Here is a 22,503-nt window from a genome sequence, read left to right on the forward strand (position 1 = left end):
GATCATTATTAAACTTTTGAAGACTTATTTGTTTACATTAGAACATAGAACAGTAACCACAGGAACAGGACCTTCTTCCCACAATATCAGTGGTGAACATGATGCCAAGACCAACTCTTAACTACCTGCACATAATCCCTGCATATACATGTGCCAGGCACGTGCCGCAGGGTAGGCAAAGTAGGCAATGCCTACTCTGACTAAAATTATAAAACGATAATTATTAAATATAAAAAGATCAATCTCGTAGGTAGGCATAATTCTCCGTGCCTTTCATGCACAGTACATGTAATATGCGAAAGTCTGTGCAGCCCACATGCCGTTGACGCTGCTTCAAGCTGTAAATTTGAAGGGGAGCTGAAGGCAGCTGAAATTCTGCCTTTGCAGTGTGGACTGCGTACTGCGCATGTGCAGCAGCCCACTGTGCAGGCGCAGCGCAAGTTTCTTGGCGGGTTATTCAAACATGGATTGACATTACCTTAAGAGTATCTTAAGAAACAAAGAGAGAAGAATGGAGTTTGTGTACAAATAATGTGGTAAGTAGATTTCTTTGAGCTATATGTTTTTAAATATCGTATTTCCCGGCAATGAAAACGCTATTTTTTACCCAAAAATAAGGCACGAAAATGTACCTGCATCTTGGAGGCCGAGGTTTGTTAGCTAAGAAAGATAGACTTGGCTATCCCTCAGTATAGCAACATCAAGAACAATGTTGTTGGACTGAGGGATAGCCAAGTCTATTCCTCGTTGCTAGCTGCTGATGCGAAGTGGCTGTAAAGTGGGGAGCGGCTGTAAAAGGACAGCGCTGCTGGGGGGGGGGAGGGGGGGGAAGAAGAATTCCTTTCACAGCATGTGTGGAGTCTGGCCAAAGATAAAGTTACAGGAGGGCAGGAGCGTTGAGAAGGAGGGGGTCGGGGATCATGCCAGTTCAAGAGCGGTCAGCGGGCGATGGTTAACAGGTCAGCGGGCAGTGGAGCTTACTCCATGTGTCAGTGCGAGTAACCTCAATTGCTCCCTTGTTCACGCTGACACAGGAGTGTCCACTGCCCGCTGTCCTGTTATCCATCCCCGCTCACCCGCTCCGCTCAATGATCTTTGCTCTTGAGTTGGTCCCCTCACTGTTCAGATGGAGAGCACTGCCAGAGGTGAGCGGGCCGGTAGAAGGCGCTGAGGTCCAGGCAACTGCTCGCAGCCACCCGAGCTACTTCCCTCCCCGGCCACAATACGATGGCTCCGCGCCCGGAGAGCCGCAGCAGCGGTGAGTGAGTGGGTTACTGGCATGATCCCCGACCCCCTCCTTCTCAACGCTCCTGCCCTCCCCGCAATGTTACCCCTGGCCAGACTCCCCACACGCTGTGAAAGGAACTCTCCCCCCCAATTGGTTCTTTGAACTAGTATTGTCATTCAATAAGATCACAACTGATTCAATTTATCCCGGTGTGCTCCCGTTTTTCCCACCATCTCTCCACCTGCCGTCACCCTTCATCCCCCACCCATTCAGTAATTCAGAATGAAGGAGATTTGGAAGCCTTGGGCAAATTGAATTGTTACTTTCTTTATTTTTATTTTTTGTTTTTACAGAGAGGAGAACAATCTGCGCATGCGCGGTTTAAGATTTTATTTTAAGCCAACTGACTACCTACCCTGAGTAATTACTCGCGGCATGTGCCTGACATGTGCCTATCCAAAAATCTCTTGAATGCCACTAAAATATCTGCCTCCACCACCACCATTGGCAGCGTGTTCCAACGTATATTCATTCACCTCTGTATAAAACACCCACACATTCCATTTAAACTTTGCTCCTCTTATCTTAAAGTGATTCGCTCTCGTATTTGATATATCTATCTTAGGAAAAACACCTACCCTATGGCTCTCATAATTTTATATACTTCCCCTCAGCCTCCGATGTCTCAGAGAAAACTTTCCAAACACACCCAAAATCTCCCTGTTGCTAATACCCCCTAATCCAGGCATAATCTGGTAAACATCCACTGTACCCCTTCTAAAGCCTCCACATCCTTCCTGACTGGGATGACCAAATTTACTTTTGTGCACTCCAGAGATGCTGCCTGACCTGCTGAGTTACTCCAGCACTTTGTGTGCAGGATATTTTTCAGTGTAAATGAAACTGCAGCTTTATAGGCATATTAAATCCAACAACATGACAAAAACACTATACATTATCAGACTGAAGAAGAGTTTGTACCCAAAACATTGCCTATCGTGTGCTCCATAGATGCCATCCGACCTGCTGAGTGTCTCCAGCACTTTTGTGTGTCTTTTAATTTGTAAACCAACATTTTGTGTCTAAAGAGGCAAGGATAGGTGAAGGTTTGGGTCGGAACACTTCGTCGGGCTGATGATGTATGGTATTTTTGTTGCATTATATGTACCAGTGAAGTTGCAGATGGACACAAAGTGCTGGAGTAATTCAGTAGATCAGGCAGCATCTCTGGTGGAAAAAAAGGTGAAGTTTAGGGTGAAAAAGAATAGGTGAGGAAGGGTCCCAAACCAAAACGTCACCCATCCTTTTTCTAGAGTTACTGACCAACTGAGTTACTCCAGCACTTTGAGTATACCCTGGGTGGAGTTTTGGGTCAGGGCCCTTCTTCAGGCTGATAATGTATGGTATTTTTGTTGTGTTGTTGCATTTAACTTGCCTGCAGACTTTGTCTCCTTTTGTGCACCCCAGAGATGTTGCCTGCCCTGCTGAGTTACTCTAGCACTTCATGCGTGTGAGATTTTTCAAATGTAAACCATCTACAGCACATTAAATGCAACGACACGACAAAAATAACATACATTATCAGCCTGACCCAAAACGTCACCTAACGCCTCCAGAGATGTTGCTTGACCCGCTGATTTACCTCAGCACATTTGTGTGTTTATTTGTAAATAACATTCTGTGTCGACGAGGAACAAGGATAGGTGAAGTATGCGGTTGGGACCCTTCTTCGGGTTGATAATGTATTATGATAAAATATTTTTGTCATGTTGTTGAATTTAACGTGCATGTAAAACTGCATTTAACGTGCCCATAAATCTGCAGCTATACACAAAGTGCTGGAGTAACTCAGCGGGTCAGGCAGTATCTCTGGAGAAAAAGACTAGGTGGAGTTTCTTCCGGATCCTTCTTTCGGCTGATAATGTATTTTTGTTGTGTTGCTGCATTTAATGTGCATGTGAAGCTGCAGATAGACACAGTGCTGGGGCGACTCAGCGGGTCAGGCAGCACCTCTGGAGGAATACAATACGTGATATTTCAGGTCGGAACCCTTCTCCAGACAAAGACTTTGTGTGTGTTTTTGTACTCCAGAGATGCAGCCCGATCCGCTGAGTTACCTCAGCACTTTGTGTCTATCTTAGGTGAAGTTGCGGGTCGGGACCCTTCTTCAGGCTGAAGATGTATGGTATTTTGTGTTGTTGCATTTAACGTGCCTGTTAAGCTACAAACTTTCCGTCTTGTTGTGCACTCGAGATGCTGCCTGGCCTGCTGAGTTACTTAAGCACTTTGGGCGTGTGAGATTTAAAACCATGTAAGCCAGCTGTAGTTTTACAGGCACATTAAATACACCAAGACGACAAAAGTACCATACATTATCAGCCTGAAGAACAGTCCCGACCGACCCATGTTATCCAGAGTTGCCGGCTGACCCGCCGTTGCCTCAGCACTGACTTTGTGTCTACGGCTTAAACCAGTATTTTCAGTTCCTTCCTACACGTTTAATCTGCAGTTCGTAGCAAAGATCTTTGGTTCGTAGTTTTCTATCTGGGTGGGGGTCTACCGTCTGTGTTGCTTTCTCTCGCCCTCCCTGTCTTGTTGTTGTTGTTGTCGTCGTCGTCGAAGGGGGGTGGAGGCAACGTGAGGCGAGGCGAGGCGCCGCTGCCGCTGCCGCCGCCATGTTGTCGTCAGGCGGACTGCAGCTGCAGCAGCAGCTCGAGCCGCGCCGCCGCTTCCTCCTCCTCGCCGCCCGCGCGCCCCGCCAGTCCCGCCCGCTACCTCACAGGAAAACGCCCAGAAGCTTCTAGGCGGATGGGTGGTCGGATGAGTTGCTGGCTGGTTGCGGGACCCCCCGAGCTGCCGAGCAGGTAGGAGAATGAAGAGGTCGAGGAGGAGAAGAAGGAGGGTGGCGGGGGCTTCACCAAGGCGGAAGGGAAGGCAGGGGAGAAGCAAAGGGCAGCAGCAATATTAACGACACCCTCCCCTATGTTCACCTCTGCAGAGAGAGTTTAAAGCCAGCCTGGGCCAAGGGCTGCCCTCAGGCCTCCGTCTACTAGGCCCGCCCTCGTATTAATATATATATATATATATATATATATACACACACACCTTCTGTAATTACTAATAATAATGTCCTGCGGTTAAAGAGGGGGGGAAGAAAACTTTCCACTTGTTACAGGCTTGTTGGACGATGTCTGTGCCCCGGCTCTGGACGTCCCAGAAGCCGGCTGCCTCCTCCCTCCCGCCTCATCCATCCATCCACCTCCCTCTCCATTCATTCATCCATCCACCTCCCTCTCCATCCATCCATCCAATTCCCTCTCCCCTCTCCCCTCTCCCCGCCAGGCCACGGCTGCAAGCTGTCAACTTGGCTTTTAAATGATTTAAATAGCATCTCTTGCTGCCTAATCAACCGAAGTTTAAGGTGCCTGCTTAACATCCATGCACCCTGCCTCACTTGCCACTATGCAATTTGGGCTCTGTTTTTTTTTGTAAAAGAAAATACCAGTGAGTTTGTATTACACATGTATTTTAAGATGTTAATTCCTGGAAGGAAGTTCATTTTAGCAACCAGGTCATGTACTACATGTACATTCATTTTACCTTCATCAGGGACCTGGGTGGTTTTAAGTTTCAGCTTTCTGTCGGCATATCTTTTTTCCTCTCCTCGTTATTAAATGTAACAGAAGGCATGTCTACTCTGGCTCATCACAAAGGATTTATGGTTTTCACCGGAAAATGGATGATGTTGGGGGAATTTTGATCCTGAATGATGACATTCTTGGAACCTGAAAGGAAATTTGCCCTATTTTGTCACGTTGGAAGTGTCTATAATTGAGTATTTGCTTTGGGGGAGGAGAGGGCAAGTTGTAGGAGTCAAGCAGGAAAAACATATTTAATATTAAGTGTATTGGGGTGTGGATAAAATGGCTGAGACATTGAAATATATTTAGCATAAGGGAATGAGTAAAATAATTAAGACCTAGTTTTTATCTCATTGCATTATAGCTGCTGAAGTACTTTTGAAATATAGTCACTGATGTAGAAATAAATACATTTTAAATTACTTATATTAAATCTTATATTTTTCCTAACTTTCTGATAATGGATCAACTGATATGTTACCCCTAGAGTAATGATGAAGATTTTTAAATGGAACATACTGATAAAGCTGTGATTAGTTATAACATTTGTGACGTGGTGAACAACCCAGATTCTAAGAACTAATCGTCAAAGAACTAGTTATGAATCAAAATATTTTAATTTATTTTTCTTTTGAATAAGTTTAAAATTATTTTCTAATTCTGTCCCACCTTAAACTGTAATTAAGGGATGTTCCTTGGTGTTCACAGTTTCTGTCCAGAACACTCCAGCATAGATTATTACATTTGTATTGTTAAGTTTGAATTGGTTGAATTTTTGCATGGAAAGTGCAGTGCTACTGATACTTGCAGAACAAGAATGTTGTTTCTAATTGCATTAGAAGTATTTTTTAACGTAGGTTATATAGTTTTAATGCGTAAGAAGGAATTGCAGATTCTGGTTTACACCGAAGATAGACACAAAATGAGGTAGTAACTTAGCGGGTCAGGCAACATCTCTGGAGAAAAGGAATAGATGACATTTTGGAATGAGTTTTAATTTGAGTAATATGTTCAGATTTTTTTTTTCAAGAAATGAAATTATTTCAGTGTGCATTTGAACTGGATGACAGAAGCTATATTTTTTCTGAAGACCTGACATAAGCATATGTGCTTGGATGGAAAAAGTATCTAGTTCTTTGGAACTTAGCATTTGTTGTGTACTGTTTTGTTTGGTATTATATGTCCATTCATGACTTTTATAAAATAGCACGTGGCTGTTAATTTTTAGATTAGTTTAGCGATACAGCGCGGAAACAGGCCCTTTGGCCCACCGGATCCGCGTCAACCAGCGATCCCCATACATTAACACTATCCAACACCCACTAGGGACAATTTTTACATTTATCAATTAACCTACAGACCAAGTCTTTGGAGTAAAGCTGGCTATTACTAAGGTTTATTTTTCTTGAAAATGAAGTGTTTCCAAACACTCTACATTTCCTTGACCATTGGCTGCTTTTATCTGTTGTTTTCACACCTTCATTTTCTTTGAAACCAATATCTCTAGTTTGTCTCTCCTCTGGCTCTCAGTCTGAAGAAGGACCTCGACCCAAAATGTCACCTATTCCTACTCGTGACATGCCTGTCCCGTTGAGTTACTCCAGCATTTTCTGTCCATCTTCAGTGTAAGCCAGCATCTGCAGTTCCTCCCTACACAGTTTATAGGTGGTACAAGTTGGGGGACTAACAAGAAATATTCGAATACTCTTGGAATAAATGAGACGTGTATGATAATTCCAGCAGCAGACAAGTTGAGACAAGACCAAAGTGATGATATTGCCTCCTGAATGAACCCTGTAAGCCACACAATTCTGGGCAGTAAGGGACAGGCATTTAATGCTGGCCATTCTGGTGATGAGCATATATGAAAATTTGACACCTTAAAAAAAAAAAAAAAAATCAAAATTAAAAAAATTTCAGACTCAAGTCTGCCTCTTCCCACGGTCACTGTTACAAAAATGAGATCATCCGTCCCGAGGGTGAACCCACAGAAGGCTACTGGCCCAGACGGAGTCCCTGGCCGCTTCCTTAGAAGCTGCGAGAAACAACTAGCGGGAGTATTCACGGACAAATTTAATCTCTCTCTACTCCATTCTGAAGTACTCATCTGCTTTAAGAAGACCACTATCATCCCAGTGCCGAAGAAAAGTAATATTGCCTTGCCTAATCTCATGCCTTACCGTCCAGTGTCCTTGACGTCATCATGAAATGCTTTGAGAGACTAGTTACGGAATGCATTAAATCCAGTCTACCAGGCAGCCTTAACCCACTGCAGTTTGCCTTTCACCATAATGGGTCCATGCCTGTTGCTCAACACTGGTGCTCCTCAAGGATGCGTTCTCAGCCCCCTTTTTTATTCATTGTATACCCACGACTGTGCAGCCAAGTACAAATCCAATTCAATCTACAAATTTGTGGCCGACACCGCCGATGTGGGCCGGATATCAAATAATGACGAGATGGAGTATAAGAAGGAGATTGAGAACCTCGTGACCTGGAGTGAAGACAACAACCTTTCTCTCAATGTCAGCAAGACAAAGGAGATAGTGATCAACTTCAGGAAGCAAAGTGATACACATACGTCAGTATGCATTGACAGATATAGAAAGTCGAGATGGCTGAAAGTTCCAAATTCCTAGGTGTAAATATCGCCAGCAACTTGGCCTGGACCAGCCATATTGAAGCAATGACCAGAAAACACACCAGTGCCTCTACTTCCTGAGAAAGCTTCGACATGGCCCCAGTTACTCTGACCAATCTCTACAGATGCTCCATAGGAAGTATTTTATTGGAATGCATCACAGCATGGTTTGGGAACAGCTCCATCCAAGACTGCAAGAAATGGCAGAGATTGTGGACACAGCCCTGACTATTACCTAAACCAACCAACCTTTTATTAACTCCATTTACACTTCACGCTGCCATGGCAAGGCTACCCACATAATCAAAGACGAGTCTCAACCTGGTCACTCCCTCTTCTACCCTCTCCCAACAGGTAAGAGATATAGAAATGTGAAAACACACACCTCCAGATTCAGAGACATTTTCTTCCCAGCTGTTATCAGGCAACTGAATCATTCTGTAAATAACTAGAGAGAGGCCCTGCGCTACAATCTACCTCAGTGGAGAACCTCGGACTATCTTTAATCAGACTTTACTGGACTTTATTTTGAACTAAACGTCATTCCGTTTATCATATATCTGTACACTGTGAATGACTCGATTATAATTCTGTATAGTCTTTCTGCCTACTGGTTAGCACACATCAAAAGCTTTTCATGACATCGGTACACAGTAAATTAAACTATAAGGTATCCTACTGAGATTGGATTAGAATTAGGAAGTGTTAGTAAGTAACGTGATGAAATGCAACCGAAGTATGGAACCAATGTTGGAGGTGGATGATGTGATCAGCTGTTGAAGGCTTCTGTCGATCAAGGAGTGGGTGGAAGGATGATTTGCCATGTTATATTAACAAATTATAGTAAGAATCTTTTCAGTTATAAATTCTGATTTGAGGGATTTGCATGTTGAAATGCAGAGAACATGGGCATGGATGTGGAAGGTGAGTTCAGAGACTTTAATGAGCAAACTGATGCTAGAGGTGAGTGGTGGCTGGTTAGAGATGATGATAGATTTTTTTTGTAGGTAGGAGTGATGGCTAATTTGAAAGGGGTATTACCTGGGATATTGAAAGAAAAGATTACTTTACCCAGGGATTGGTTAGAATTTTGAGTTATTATCAGTTTAGCAATATTTTCTTACATGGTCCTAGAAAGTTGGATTTGGTTATAAGGATTGAGGGAATGGGATCTGGGTGGGGTTTATTGTTGGGATGAGCACGAAAGTGCAATGCAAGATATAATATTGTGTCATTAATTGTTAACTCCAATAATGCAGCTTTCCCATTAAATACCCATTAAGTTATGGCTATCAGCATACGGTGTAATTGAAAACCAGGGATACCTATCGGTCGTTCACACAACTTGTGTTCCGCTTGGTTTTTGGCTGGATTCCTGTGAGTCCCTGCTACACTGGTGACCCCGACGTCCAGGAGTGTAATCCTGAAAGGAAAATTCCGCAAAAAATGCAACCTGCCACTGCCGCCTACGAGGCCAAACTCAACGCGGTCTCCCTGGAGCTTCCTACATTTTGGACCTCGCAGCTGGGGGTATGGTTCCGACAGGCCAAGTCCCAGTTCTACATCCGCGGTGTAACAGTCAACGAGACCCGTTATCACTACGTGGTAAGTGTTCTCGTTCAAGAAACGGCCAGTCGGGTCGTACCTTACCTTGATAATCCGTCAGCGGTGGGGAAATATACAGGCCTCAAGGAGCTTCTGCTCCGGATCTATGGGCCGAGCTGAATGGATCCAGCATGTCGGGTCCTCAACATGGGCGCCCTTAGCCCTCATGAGCGAGATGCTCACGCTCATGAGCGACCACCAGCCCTGTCATCATCCTCCGTGGAGTTGGTTTATGGTGCTCCGCTCACCGTCACCAGGGAGTTTGTCCCTGCTGCTGATGGGTCCCAGGAACCGCCGTCATAGGTGCTGGTGCGCTTGCGGGAGAGGGTTGGCACCCTGTCTCCCGTTCCAACGTCGCGTCATGGGGTGGCCCCTTCCCATGTGCCACTGCCGCTGATGGGCTGCCCGTACGTCTTTCTTCGCCGTGACTCCCACAGGTCGCTCGTATGAAGGTCCCTTTTCGAATGCTGCGAAACTGTGTCCATGGCTCGTTTGAAGGCGGCCCATTTGGACCTGATCGAGCCAGTCCAGGTGGTTCAACCACCCCGTCGTGGGCATCCGCCGTCCCGGGCTCCCAGAGATTCTTCCGAACCGAGCAAGCCCCCGGGACGTGGGGACGTATCTACACGTTCTGGCCGCCCCATTTGGCGTCCGGTTCGGTGCCTCTGGTTCTGGGGGGGGTCCTGGAGGGAGGCGTCTCGGTGTGGGAAGCGCTAGTTACAGGGGTTTTACCTGAGTGGGTATTTAAGGCCGGGCAATGCCCGTGACCAGGGAGGAGTAGGGACTGTAACAGAATAAAATACGTCTCATTCACACAACTTGTATTCTGCTTAGTTTTTGGTTGGACCCTGTGAGTCCCCGCTACACAGTATTTTATCGTTGAAAAGGATTAAGAATTCTGAATCTACATGTACTATGGCCGTTGTTCTATTGCAAATTCCTATTACCAGATTTATAATCTACCTATATAATTTATCACAGTCATTGATACTATCTTGCCAATAGATAATTTGCAACAATCAAACTATTATTACAGTGGATACTGTATTAATATACCAGTATCCTCTAATAATAATTTGATTACAGTGGATGCACGTTACAGATACCTCCAGCACCAGAGAGGAATGCAGGGCTCTCACTTAACTTTTTTCCCTGTTGCTAGTCGGGCAACCTAGGCAGCTTTTTAGGTTGCCAAATGACAGTTTAGATGGTCATTTAAGACGGCTTGCATGACGCGTGCGATAATGTGCTTGGACGAAGTGCGTTGGAATTAACAGTCGGAATTATGCTCAATGAAGCATTCACACATTATTTTTGCTTCAAATAAAGTCACAAACTTATGACATGCTGCAAAATTACAATACAGTATCTCAACTCTTTTTACATGTTGCTATTAATGCAATTTCTATTGTTTCTTTCCACTTCCAAACAAAAATGGGGTTGGATTATTCAGCGTATGATCAACCTCGGTGAGACCAAGCGCAGGCTTGCCGATCGTTTCGCACAACACCTCCACTCGGTTCGCAATAACCAACCTGATCTCCCAGTGGCTCAGCACTTCAACTCCCCCTCCCATTCCGATCCGAACTTTCTGTCCTGGGTCTCCTCCATGGCAGAATGAGGCCCACCACAAATTGGAGGAACAGCACTTCATATTTCGCTTGGGTAGTTTACACCCCAAGTGGTATGAACATTAGCTTCAATTTCAGGTATCAGTCTGAACAAGAGTCTTGACCAGAAACTTCGCCTATTCCTTCGCTCCATAGATGCTCCAAATCACCCGCTGATTTTCTACAGCTTTTTTGTGTACCACCCATTCGCACAAGTTCTGTTATCTCACTTTCCTCACTCACTCCCTACACATTGGAGACAAGTTGACCTACAAAGCCAATGTGTTTTTGGGATGTGGGAGGAAACCCACATGCTTGCAGGGAGAATGTGCAAATTCAACATACAGTGCCCGAGGACAGGATCGAACACAGATCTCTGGCGTGTGAAGCAGCAAGTCTACCAGCTGTGCCACTATATTTTTTGTTTTCCAACACACAAAAAATTATACGTTGATAACTTTGGTTACTAAAAAACATAAACTATCCATTTTCAGTCTTAAATCTCTAAGTCATGCTATGTCGCCCTTTACAGCTACTGGATGTTTTAATTCAGTTCAAGACTATGGGGCATTAACATTGACCATGAAGTTGCTGCCTAAAAGTGCCAGAGACTCAGAATTGATCCTGAATATGGGTCCTGTCTGTATGGAGTTTGCTTCTTTTCCCTTTGATCGCATGGGTTTTCTCCGGATGCTCTTGTTTCCTTCGACATTCCAAAGCTGTGCAGGAACCTTTTTCAAACCCAAACCAAAACGTAATATGTTCCTTTTGTGCAGAGATTCTGTCTGACCTGTTGAGTTACTCCAGCTTTTTGTGTCTTATCTTCGGTTTAAACCAGCATCTGCAGTTCCTTCCTACACACACGATACTATACGATAGAACTTTATTAATCTCAGGAGGGAAATTGTGTGTGTGTGTGGATATATATATATATATATATATATATATATATATATGTGTGTGTATATATATATATATATATGTGTGTGTATATATATACATGTATATATATATATATGTGTGTGTGTGTGTGTATATATATGTATGTATATATATATATATAAAAATATGAATATATATTCATATATATATTCATATATAAATATACACTGTTTTGTTTTCTCGATTATAACATTGTTTTCAGTGTTAGACAAAAGTGCTGGAGAAACTCAGCGAGTGCAGCAGCATCTATGGAGCGAAGGAAATAGGCAACGTTTCGTGCCAAAACCCTTCTTCAGACTGACTATGTTTACATATTTTGTTGTGCTGCTGCAAGTAAGGATTTCATTGTTCTAACTGGGATGTGAGAGAATAAAACACTCTTGACTTGCGTCGCTAATGTGTAGGATAGAACTAGTGGTCGGCGTGGCCGAAGGGCCTGTTTCCACGCTGTATCTTTACATTAAATTAAAAACACTAAAACCAGAGGAAGTCAAAAGAAGGGTCTCTACCTCAAACGTCACCTAATTTCTTCTATCCAGAGATGTTGGCTGGTCCATGGAGTTCTGCCGCACAATTAAAGCATGGAATAGGCTTCACCCTACCATGGTTACCCAACCAGACGCAACAAATTTAAGGTAGATCTTTTTTCCCAAGAACCCTTTTTTGCTTAAGTCCACCCTCTACCACCTCCAGTTTAAATTCCATTTGGAATATATTTGGAGGACCAGGAAATCAAGATGTAAGAGTTACCCCAGGGAGTTACTCCAGCTCCTACTCTTTTCTGTCCTGGACCTCCTCCATGGCCAGAGTGAGGCCCACTGTAAATTGGAGGAGCCGCACCTCATATTTCGCTTGGGTAGTTTACACCCCAGCAGGTATGAACATTGACCTCCAATTTCAGGTAGTCCCTGCTTTCTCCTTCTTTCCCCTCCTCATCCCAGCTCTTCCACAGCCCATTGTCTCCACCTCTTCCTTTCTGCTTCCCGCCCCCCCCACCCCCAAATCAGTCTGAAGAAGGGTCTCGACCTGAAACATCGCCTATTTCCTTCGCTCCATAGATGCTGCCTCACCTGCTGAGTTTCTCCAGCATTTTTGTCCACCAGCTCCAGGGAGTGATTCTGCATTGGGTTTCAGCGGTCGTGGCGAGGCGGCGACCGGACAGCAATGGCGGCCAGATCTCTCACAATGCAAAGGGAGGGAGGGAGGAAGTGCCCAGCACCGACCAGTGGCAGTACGCATGTGAAGGGGGAGGATGTGCAGGTCGTGGCAGTGCGCAAGTGCTGGGGGAGAATGTGCAGGCCATGGCAGTGCGCATGTGCAGGGCAACCGAGGAGTGGCAACCGTGGCAGTGCGCATGTGCAAGGCGGCTGGCCACTGGATGAGGATCGGCCGGAGAGCAGAGACCCGGTGGCCCGGACACGGATGGCGGGCGGGGGCGGAGACGGAGAGTGGCAGTGAGAGATAGAGAGGGGGGCCAAGCTGGGCAAAATTACACTGCTTTTAGGTTGCCTGGCGGGACTTTAGGTGGCCATTGGCAATCGGGCGACTGTTATTTTCGAGCACTGGGAATGTATGAGTGCACTTACGTATTGTGATGTAGTTTCATTAAAAAAAATGTCTCTTTAAGGATTGATGACACATAATATTTTGTAATGCAGAGTGTAGCAATCTGACACTGCTAACAATGGTGATCCAAATATGGAAGTCCTGCCCATCAGGAAGAACATAGTGGGTTGTGTCTCTTTGTTTTTGAAAATTGAGTAATATGTATGGATAGCCTGATAATAATCTATAAAAATATACACTTTGTTATTTCAGATGTAGAATGTTTTCCCAATTGTATTGAAGAGCTAAATTATAATATGGTCACTAGGGACTGACTCTGCTAAAATGTTTATCCTAGGCTTGAATATTCCACTACAGAGCCTTAGCCTCTTTTGTTCAACTTTTTTTAAATGTGAGGTCATTCCATGTAGTCAGGTTTGCAGCCAGTCCATATTATAAAAACGTTCAGATTACTATTTTCAGATCTTGGTGTGGTCATCCACTACCCTTTCTCTGTCTTTTATTTTAACTTTATAATCAAGGCATGGTCTGCCAAGTCTAGATTTTTGATTGAGTATACATTTTAGATTGAGTATGTATTTTATAGTGTCAGCAATGGCCAATGTGCTTTAAGCTGATATGTGTCAAAGCATTCAAATTCCCATCCTGACCAGCTTTGCCTCCTTATCTCCATCTTTTAAAATACGCCCAAAAATCTCCCTTTGTGACCAAGCTTTTGTCCACTTACCCCAATATCTAATCTATGTAAGGAATATTGAGCAACATTTGGGGATTTTTTTTTAAATGGTTCAACTTTAGTAAAGATGGGTCAGGGGGTTATCCTTTAGATGGTAAACAATGTAGAATTCATTCAAGAAGGCAAATTGCCACCATCTTCTCTGGGGCAATTTGGAATGGGCAATTTAATGCTGGCTCAGTTGGCAAAGCTTACATCCCTTGAACGAATAAAAACAAAATGCATCAGACAACTTTTAACCCGGAACTTTCAACCTAGATACTTGTGTTTTAACTGTTAAGTCCAAATCAAATTACTGTACAAACATAATTATGGAATTTATTTTTTATCCATAATAGTGGATAGGAACATGTTAAAGCATTATTTCTTCATAAGATACTTTAATTGATTTAGTTTTGACATCTGATCATTTGAATCTTTGTTACATTAATAACAAAAAATGGGAAGTGTTGGAAACAATTAGCAAATAGCATCTATTGTTGAAGAAACTAGGTTAACATCTCAGGAAAACAGAAAACATTTTAATTTTAAATTGCCATTAAAGTGAGGGAAGGAGGGTTTTGGGGAATATTTCTGATAGGGTTAGATCAGGGTAAGCTATTAATGCAGTTATCTAGTAGTAAAACTAATAACTGCCGCTAAAGTGAGAATGCAATAAAATAAAACTATAAAATGAGTACAGTTAGAGACTAAACAATGCAGCATAAATTCAATGAAATGCTGCTTTGTTTTTCTCCCTTTGTTTATCATGTTTACTCCTTTGTTTTTAGTCTTAGAAAATTATGCTCTTCTGGTCAGAGATGTGAATGGTCAGTAATAATTCAGTCTTAACGCAGAATTAACAAGTAGTCTCACTTTCCCAAAGTAATCCAGCAATTGCAAGATAATTTGATGCATTGTCTTCTGCTTCTATATCAATGTATCTATCTGAGGCCCTGGTATTCTGCAATTTCATCCACACCACTACAATTCTGTGGTATTGCAATTGTTTATTAAATGTTCCCACAGTTTCAGCCTTCACACTTTGAAAGTTTATTCCACACATAGATCATTTGGTATGAAGTAGAATTTGACAGCAGCAATTCTAAAATTACTTTCACTTTGAGCCTGCCATTTAATTCTCCTTACAGTAGAATTTAAGGAACTATTATGCATTAATTCTTACCTTTTAATTTTTTTTTGCTTTAAAATATCATTGTGCCATCTATCCAAGTTCAAAAGCTAAATTTTATTATGTTATATTTTGTTGTATACGTCCACATTGGTTGGACATTTTGACATTTGGATTCCACTGAAGCAGCTAGTACTCTTTCATTTGCTTTCTTAATTATTATAACACTACTAGACTAAGTGGGATCCGTTGGGTCCCAGTCACACTGGAGGTCTGTTCCCCCAATGCAACCCATTCCCCAACGCAATATTCCACCACTCACCCATCCCCCCAATGCAACCCGTCCCCCAATGCATTATTCCACCACTCACCCATAGCCCCTAACTGCGTAGGCACGGTTGATGGGTTCCCGTTGTAACACCCCTGATCCCCTCACCCCCCCACTCTGCCTCTTGCCCTTCCCTCCCCGCCCCCCCCCCCCCCCCCCCACATCCCCCCCACCACCCACCCATCCCATTCCCCCTTAACCCCCCCCCATCCACTCTTAAGGGGCTGTCCCACTGCGGCGACATAATCTGCGAATTTAGAAGAGTTTTCCCTGTCTACACGTGGTCCAAGGATGTCCTATGAGGTCACTGAAACACTCATTCATGCTCGAGGGAAGTTCCCGCATACCCGCAACCTCAGCTAGGTCGCGGGAAATTTTTCAGCATGTTGAGTAAAAATTGGTCGGTGTGGTTCTTTTTAACTCGTAGTGCAGTGGAGTGGGGTCGCTATTTAGTTACAGGCAGTCGAGGGCAGCCGTAGGCAATCTCCTTCGCTGACCGGGCATTTTGATTGGCTCATTGGAGTTTTCTGGACCAAGGAAGACCTACTGGTAGATAAAATGCCCGCTAAATTTTATTAAACGTTTTCGTTTTCTTAAAAGTGTCTCCACTCCTTCTCTCTCCATCACGCCCCTTCTCACACCCCCCCACCCCCCCCCCCCCCCCCCCCACCCCCGCGCGATCTCTAAAGGACTTACCGTACACTGTGCAGCCGTCTTTTACCTTCCTCTTCATCGTGAGTGTGAATTTCAGACAGCGCTACCGTGTGCGCGTGTGTGTGTCAACATTCACATTATTATACAAAATAGGAATGATGAGTTTAGGATTGATTTCATTCATTTTGTACTTTTGCACTGATAGGCTGTGGGCCGAGCATCAAAAATGTGTCTAGAAATAGGTTTTTGTGACCCACGATATTAAAATAATATGAATATAATTGTGAGTGTGTTTTTTTAAAATGACACTGTTGCAGAGGTCCTGCTCCTGAGCCAGCCTAATTAATGGGTTAAGGCAGTTCTTGTGAGTTCCTCTCTTTACTGAACCCCACTGACTGCCAGTGTGCAGAGTGGGGGTGACGGCCATAATGGGACCGGGGCAGTGCCAGGCAAGCATGTTCCAGTCACTTTAATAGGAAATTAAATGAGACTGCAGCAGATGTCCCAGGTTTGAAGGGCTCATGAACCTGCCTAAATAAAGGGTCAGGATAGATCCTCTAGGTTTCCCCATCTACTGAACCCCGCTGACTGCCAAAGTGGGGAGAGTGGGGGTAACGGCCATAGTGGGACTGGGGTAGTGCCAGACCTGTAAGAGACCAGTCTTATTTCTGATGTAAATGTCACATCCTGGCCAAGAATCAAATGCTCTGATGTTTACTCGATGAATATTCATTTTAAGCTACAATTAGCTTATATTTATGTTATAGACCCCCCCCCCCCCTATCGATGGTGCCTTTGCAAATGAGGGCTATTACCTTTGACCTAAAAGATCCCTAAAAGTGTTGCATTGTTTATCTCTAGTTTGTGTGTGTGTCTGTGTATGCCTTTCAAACGTGTATCTGTGGATGTAAGTGTGTATGTACGTGTGGACGGATGTATGCGTGCATGTATGTTTGGATGTGTACATGTATGTCAGCGTGTGAGTGGATGTGTGTGCGGATTTATGTGTGCATGTATGTGTGTGTTTGCATGCATGGAAGTGTGCGTATGGATGGATGTGTGTGTGTGTGGATGTGCGTATGTATGTATGTGTGGATCGGTGAGTGGATTGTCGCAGTCATTAACAGCCACGCCATTATCATAAGTAATTCACTCATTGTTTAAATAATTTGACCAAATAAACAGTGAAACGATCCACATTAAAATAAAACTTTTTTATTTTGTGTATTTTGAACCTTTACAAATGATGCAATGCGCTGGTAGGACATGCCTACGATCAGTATGCTAGACAGTTGCTGTTTGTTGACTATGACTTGTCATGGATCGAAGCAGTCTCTTTGGGGCCGACTCATCTGCTTCACCATCAGGAACTGTCTCTTGAGGTGATTCACCTGCTTCAGGCTTTTCAGCGTCTTTAACTCAATTGAAAGAGGAAAAAGAAAACAGAAAAGGAATGAAAAGTAAAATAAATCAACATCCTCAAATATATCTTTTCATTTTTCAAAGTAACATCATATGACCATAAGTAAAAAGATTTGTTGTTTGAGTCCTATCATTACCTTTCTTCCTTCTAGACTTTGCTATCGCTCTCGACTTATTGCTGTTATGTTGCAGAAGTGACGATAGCACTCTGCATGATAAACCGGGATACACTGCTGCCTCCTAATAATAGAAGATAATAAATGTCAGGGTGTATTTTACATCTTTTCATGTTTTATATTATGTGAGACAATATCGACATATCAATGAGGAAATTAAACATGTATGCATGTCCAAGTAGATGGGATGGCAAGCCTGCAAATTATCAAATTAGTGTTCATTAAAGCACAGTGCATGTCCACACAAAATACTTTTGTGTGGACAGGCTCTGAAGAGTGGAGGGGCAGAAGCTGCAGAAAAAAAACCTCTCATATTACTTAGGTCTGCATGAACTTCAATTCATAAAATGTCAATCTCTTCTTAATGTCAATGAGACTTACACTGTAATTTACTGCCATAGATAAGACTTCAAGATCAAGTGCAGGAGCAGAGGGTGCAGAATAGCTAGAGAAAGAAACATCTCATAGTACCTAGGTCTGCATGGACTTCCATTCATAAAGTGTCAACCTCTATTTAATGTCAATGAGACTTACACTGTAATTTACTACAATTGATAAGTTATTTCAAATTTAAGTAGAGGCTACAGAAAAAAAACCTCATAATCATTAAGTCTGCATGGACTTCAATTCATAAAATTTCAACCTCTTCTTAATGTTAATAAATTCTGTTAATTAATAATAATTAATAAATAAACTGAGTATAGAAGTTGGGATGTAATGTTAATGAGTATAGAAGTTGGGATGTAATGTTAAAATTGTACAAGGCATTGGTGAGGCCAATTCTGGAGTATGGTGTACAATTTTGGTCGCCTAATTATAGGAAGGATGTCAACAAAATAGAGAGAGTACAGAGGAGATTTACTAGAATGTTGCCTGGGTTTCAGCAACTAAGTTACAGAGAAAGGTTGAACAAGTTAGGGCTTTATTCTTTGGAGCGCAGAAGGTTAAGGGGGGACTTGATAGAGGTTTTTAAAATGATGAGAGGGATAGACAGAGTTGACGTGGAAAAGCTTTTCCCACTGAGAGTAGGGAAGATTCAAACAAGGGGACATGACATGAGAATTAAGGGACTGAAGTTTAGGGGTAACATGAGGGGGAACTTCTTTACTCGGAGAGTGGTAGCTGTGTGGAATGTGCTTCCAGTGAAGGTGGTGGAGGCAGGTTCGTTTTTATCATTTAAAAATAAATTGGATAGTTATATGGATGGGAAGGGAATGGAGGGTTATGGTCTGAGCGCAGGTATATGGGCTCAGCCATTTTGTGTGCTAGCCTGAAGCAAAGTGCGTGATTGGCCAACTTGCATATAACTCAATGTTAAACGTGCTTTGATTGGACTAAAAATCACCCGAAAATATTCCGTTTTTTCTCTAATTTAATTTTTAAAAAATGTGCAAGTCTTGTTCATGACGAGTTTCAGGGGTGATTTATATAGTTTGTTTTACACAATATGTGAAAATTTCATGTAGTTTGGTGACTTGGGTCACGAAACAGTAAAATAAAGCTCCTCGGCCCACAGCCTATGAGAGCTGAAAAAATATCCATGGATTTCATGTTTAGTTTTCAACACCCTCCATGTCTACGTTAAATGGTAAGCTAGTAAAATAACTATATTGATTTGTGACTAAGCAATGCCACAAACCCATTTTGAGGATGGTAATACTTTGTTGAATTACCAGATGAGCTAACTGAAATGTGATCATTTGGGATATCTCAATTTCAACGTTATTGTATTGCACATTTGTAAATTTGTATATTTTAAATGCACTAAAAATATTTGTTATATTTGTGAATTACTTGGACTATAATGTGATATTGGTAATGTAAGTTAATGGATTTTAAACTTTCTACTTTCACCCTTGGTAAACATATTTGAGTGTGGAGAGAGAGAGAGTGAAAGCTAGCCATGTTTGCTTTTGGCTCAAGGAATTAATATTAGAGTAAGGCACTATAATCACTGTTCAGTGTGTGTGTGATTTACAAGTTAGATTACAAATTGCAGGTTTTGTCTTACTATGTATATTGGCACTCACAGTGGAACAACTTGGAGGTGTTTCATGGAAACACTTATTAGTGTAACATTGTCTATTATGTTTATTGTTCCAAAATGGTATATTACAAGATGTCCAGCTTGTTAGCTATGGGCCAAAAACATCTGAAATCTAACTCTATAAAGCTATGGCAAATTTATTAACAAACACAATATTTGTAAAGTTATATATGTTTTTGAATAGTTCATTCTAATAATCTATTATGTTATGTCATGGCAGGTACATGCCAGGACTAATCTAAATTCCAAATTAAAAGTTAAAACAAAATTGCAGGTGCTGGGAATCCAGCACAAAAAATGGAAAATGCTAAAAAGGAATTGGCAGTTCAGCCAGCATCTATAGAAAGTGAAACAGTTTTTTCTGATCGGAGATAAATTGTAACACTCAGTTTGGTAACGGCATCTTATTATAACATATTGGTGGTAATGTGGAATTCTTGTCTTGTACTAATTAAAATAAAATAAAATAAAGGCCTGGCAGGACAATTGGAGTTTCTGAGCTTCACACTACGTATTGCGACTGTGGAGAGAATTTGTAGCTTTGTAATACTATTGGAGGGAATAACTTGAAGTGGTCTCATTGTACAATAAAATACACTAGTTTTAATAATTTGTTATAAAATGCTTTGGTAAGAATCTTCAGTGCAGTACCAAGTGCGTAATAGTCTGAAAAAATCTGACAACGCAGAGTCTTTGGAAAAGAGTATTTTGATAATATGTCGAAATACACCATTTATAATTTGATCATCAGATTATTATCTGTTTTTGCACCTGGGCTTTGTACATCAGTGCAGCATATAAATCATTCTATTTTAAGTAATTGGTTCTTTTTTGCAGTGCAGCCACAGCTGCAAATAAACACAATTTGGTATCATACTAAAACCTCGTTAAATTATGTTTAAAAATGATTCAGCATGAAATCCCTCCACTGGTAACAGTAAGATATTTTTCAGCAATATCTGCACTGGCTTTTTGGAAGGTTTATTTCAGGATGATCGGCTTTATTTGTTTATGAGCTCTGTTTGTCCTGATGTACATTTAATTTGATTATAAACACCGGTGGCTATCTTTGTGAACAGTTGACTAGTTTCCAACATTTAAACACTTGGCTTGAGCTACTTTTGAAATGTACTCTTTTTTATGATACTGGGAATATATGGAGCTGATAACTTCAAGACGACTTTAACTGAAGGAAAGTGCCCCAATCATTAGAGAGTCCTTGAGTGATACAGCGTGGAAACGGGCTCCTCGGGCCAACTTGCCCACATTGGCCAACATATCTCCCAGCTACACTAGTCCCACCTGCCAGCATTTGGTCCTTATGCCTCTAAACCTGTCCTATCCATGTGCCTGTCTAACTGCTTCTTCAATGTTGGGATTGTCCCTGCCTCAACTACCTCCTCTGACATCTTGTTCCATACATCCACCACCCTTTGTGTGAAAAAGTTACCACTCGGATTCCTATCAAATATTTTCCCCTTCACCTTAAACCTATGTCCACTGGTCATTGATTCACCTACTCTGGGCAAGAGACTCTGTGCATCTACCCGATCTATTCCTCTCATGATCTTATACACCTCTAAAAAAAACCCTCATTCTCTTGTGCTCCAAGAAATAGAATCCCAGCCTACACAACCTCTGCCTATAGCTCAGATCCTCTAGTCCTGGCACCATCCTTGAAAATCTTCTCTTTACCCTTTCCAGCTTCACAACATCTTTCCTATAACACGGTGCCCAGAACTGAACACAATACTCTATATGTGGCCTCTCCAACTGCACCATGACCTTCCAATTTCTATACTCAATACTCTGGCTGAGGGCCAATATGTCAAAAGCTTTTTTGACCAGCCGAACTACCTACGACTCCGCCTTTAGGGAACTATGCACCTGCACTCCTAGATCCCTCTGCTCTACAACACCACCCAGAGCCCTACCATTCACGGTGCAGGTCCTGCCCATGTTAGACTTCCCAAAATGTAACACCTCACATTTTTTCTGCATTGAATTCCATCAACCATTCCTCAACCCACTTGGACAATTGATCAATATGCTGCTGCAATTTTTCACAACCATCTTCACTATCTTCAAAACCACCCACTTTTGTATCATCTGCAAACTTGCTATTCTTGCCGTGTATGTTCTCATCCAAATCATTGATATAGATGACAAACAGTAACTGTCCCAGCAGCAAACCCTGTGGCGTACCATTAGATACATTAGATATATTTAAATGTGGAAGCATGGGAAGGCAGATTTCTGGCTATCTGTATACGAAGACATTTTTGATAAATTGATTTGTTCATGTAGTTATGCGCTGTTATATTTGTCCTTAATGTGTTGTGAACTTCAATGTGATCTGTTTAATTGGAGGCTATGCAGTGGTTGAGTTTGGAAAGATGTGAGAGAGAATAGGGTGAATTCATTTTTGTAATGTTCATTGATATCTTTGTTTTTGAAAACCAAATCTTCGGTATAAATTTTCTTAGTAAACTCTATACTGAAATGTGGCCAAGTAATATACAGGTGCACAACCTTTTATCCGGAGTTCCGGAAACCGAAAAGCTCCGAAAACCGGACATTTTTTCCAGGATGTCGTCTGCACACCAAAGCTCGCGTTTGGCGCCAAACTTGAACAGAAACGACCCACGGTCAACCCAGGTCTGTACTACTGTAGCGGCTGCCTCCTCCCCGGAGACCTGGGAGACACTTAAACATCTGTAAATCATTGCTTAAATTTTAGTCAGTTAGTTTGGAGGGATTTTATGTGGTGGGAGGGGTGAAGGGGGAAACTTTAAT

The 22,503-nt window shown here is 42.4% G+C and overlaps 1 protein-coding gene across 3 annotated transcripts in view; it reads left to right on the forward strand.

Moving 5' to 3' along the window:
- Positions 1 to 3,150: 3,150 nt before the first annotated feature.
- Positions 3,151 to 22,503, forward strand: part of epn2 (epsin 2) — a 65,250-nt gene continuing 45,897 nt past the window's right edge. Inside the window, exon 1 of one of the 3 annotated variants that reach the window (XM_055651684.1) lies at positions 3,151 to 3,269. The gene's annotated coding sequence lies outside the window, so the exon portion shown is untranslated. Of the gene's footprint in view, positions 3,270 to 3,630; positions 3,757 to 3,887; positions 4,093 to 22,503 lie in introns of those variants that run through there. The other 2 variants (XM_055651683.1, XM_055651682.1) reach the window with 2 other exon arrangements.

Source organism: Leucoraja erinacea, chromosome 20, assembly GCF_028641065.1.
Source record: "Leucoraja erinacea ecotype New England chromosome 20, Leri_hhj_1, whole genome shotgun sequence".
NCBI classification, from domain to species: Eukaryota; Metazoa; Chordata; class Chondrichthyes; order Rajiformes; family Rajidae; genus Leucoraja; species Leucoraja erinaceus.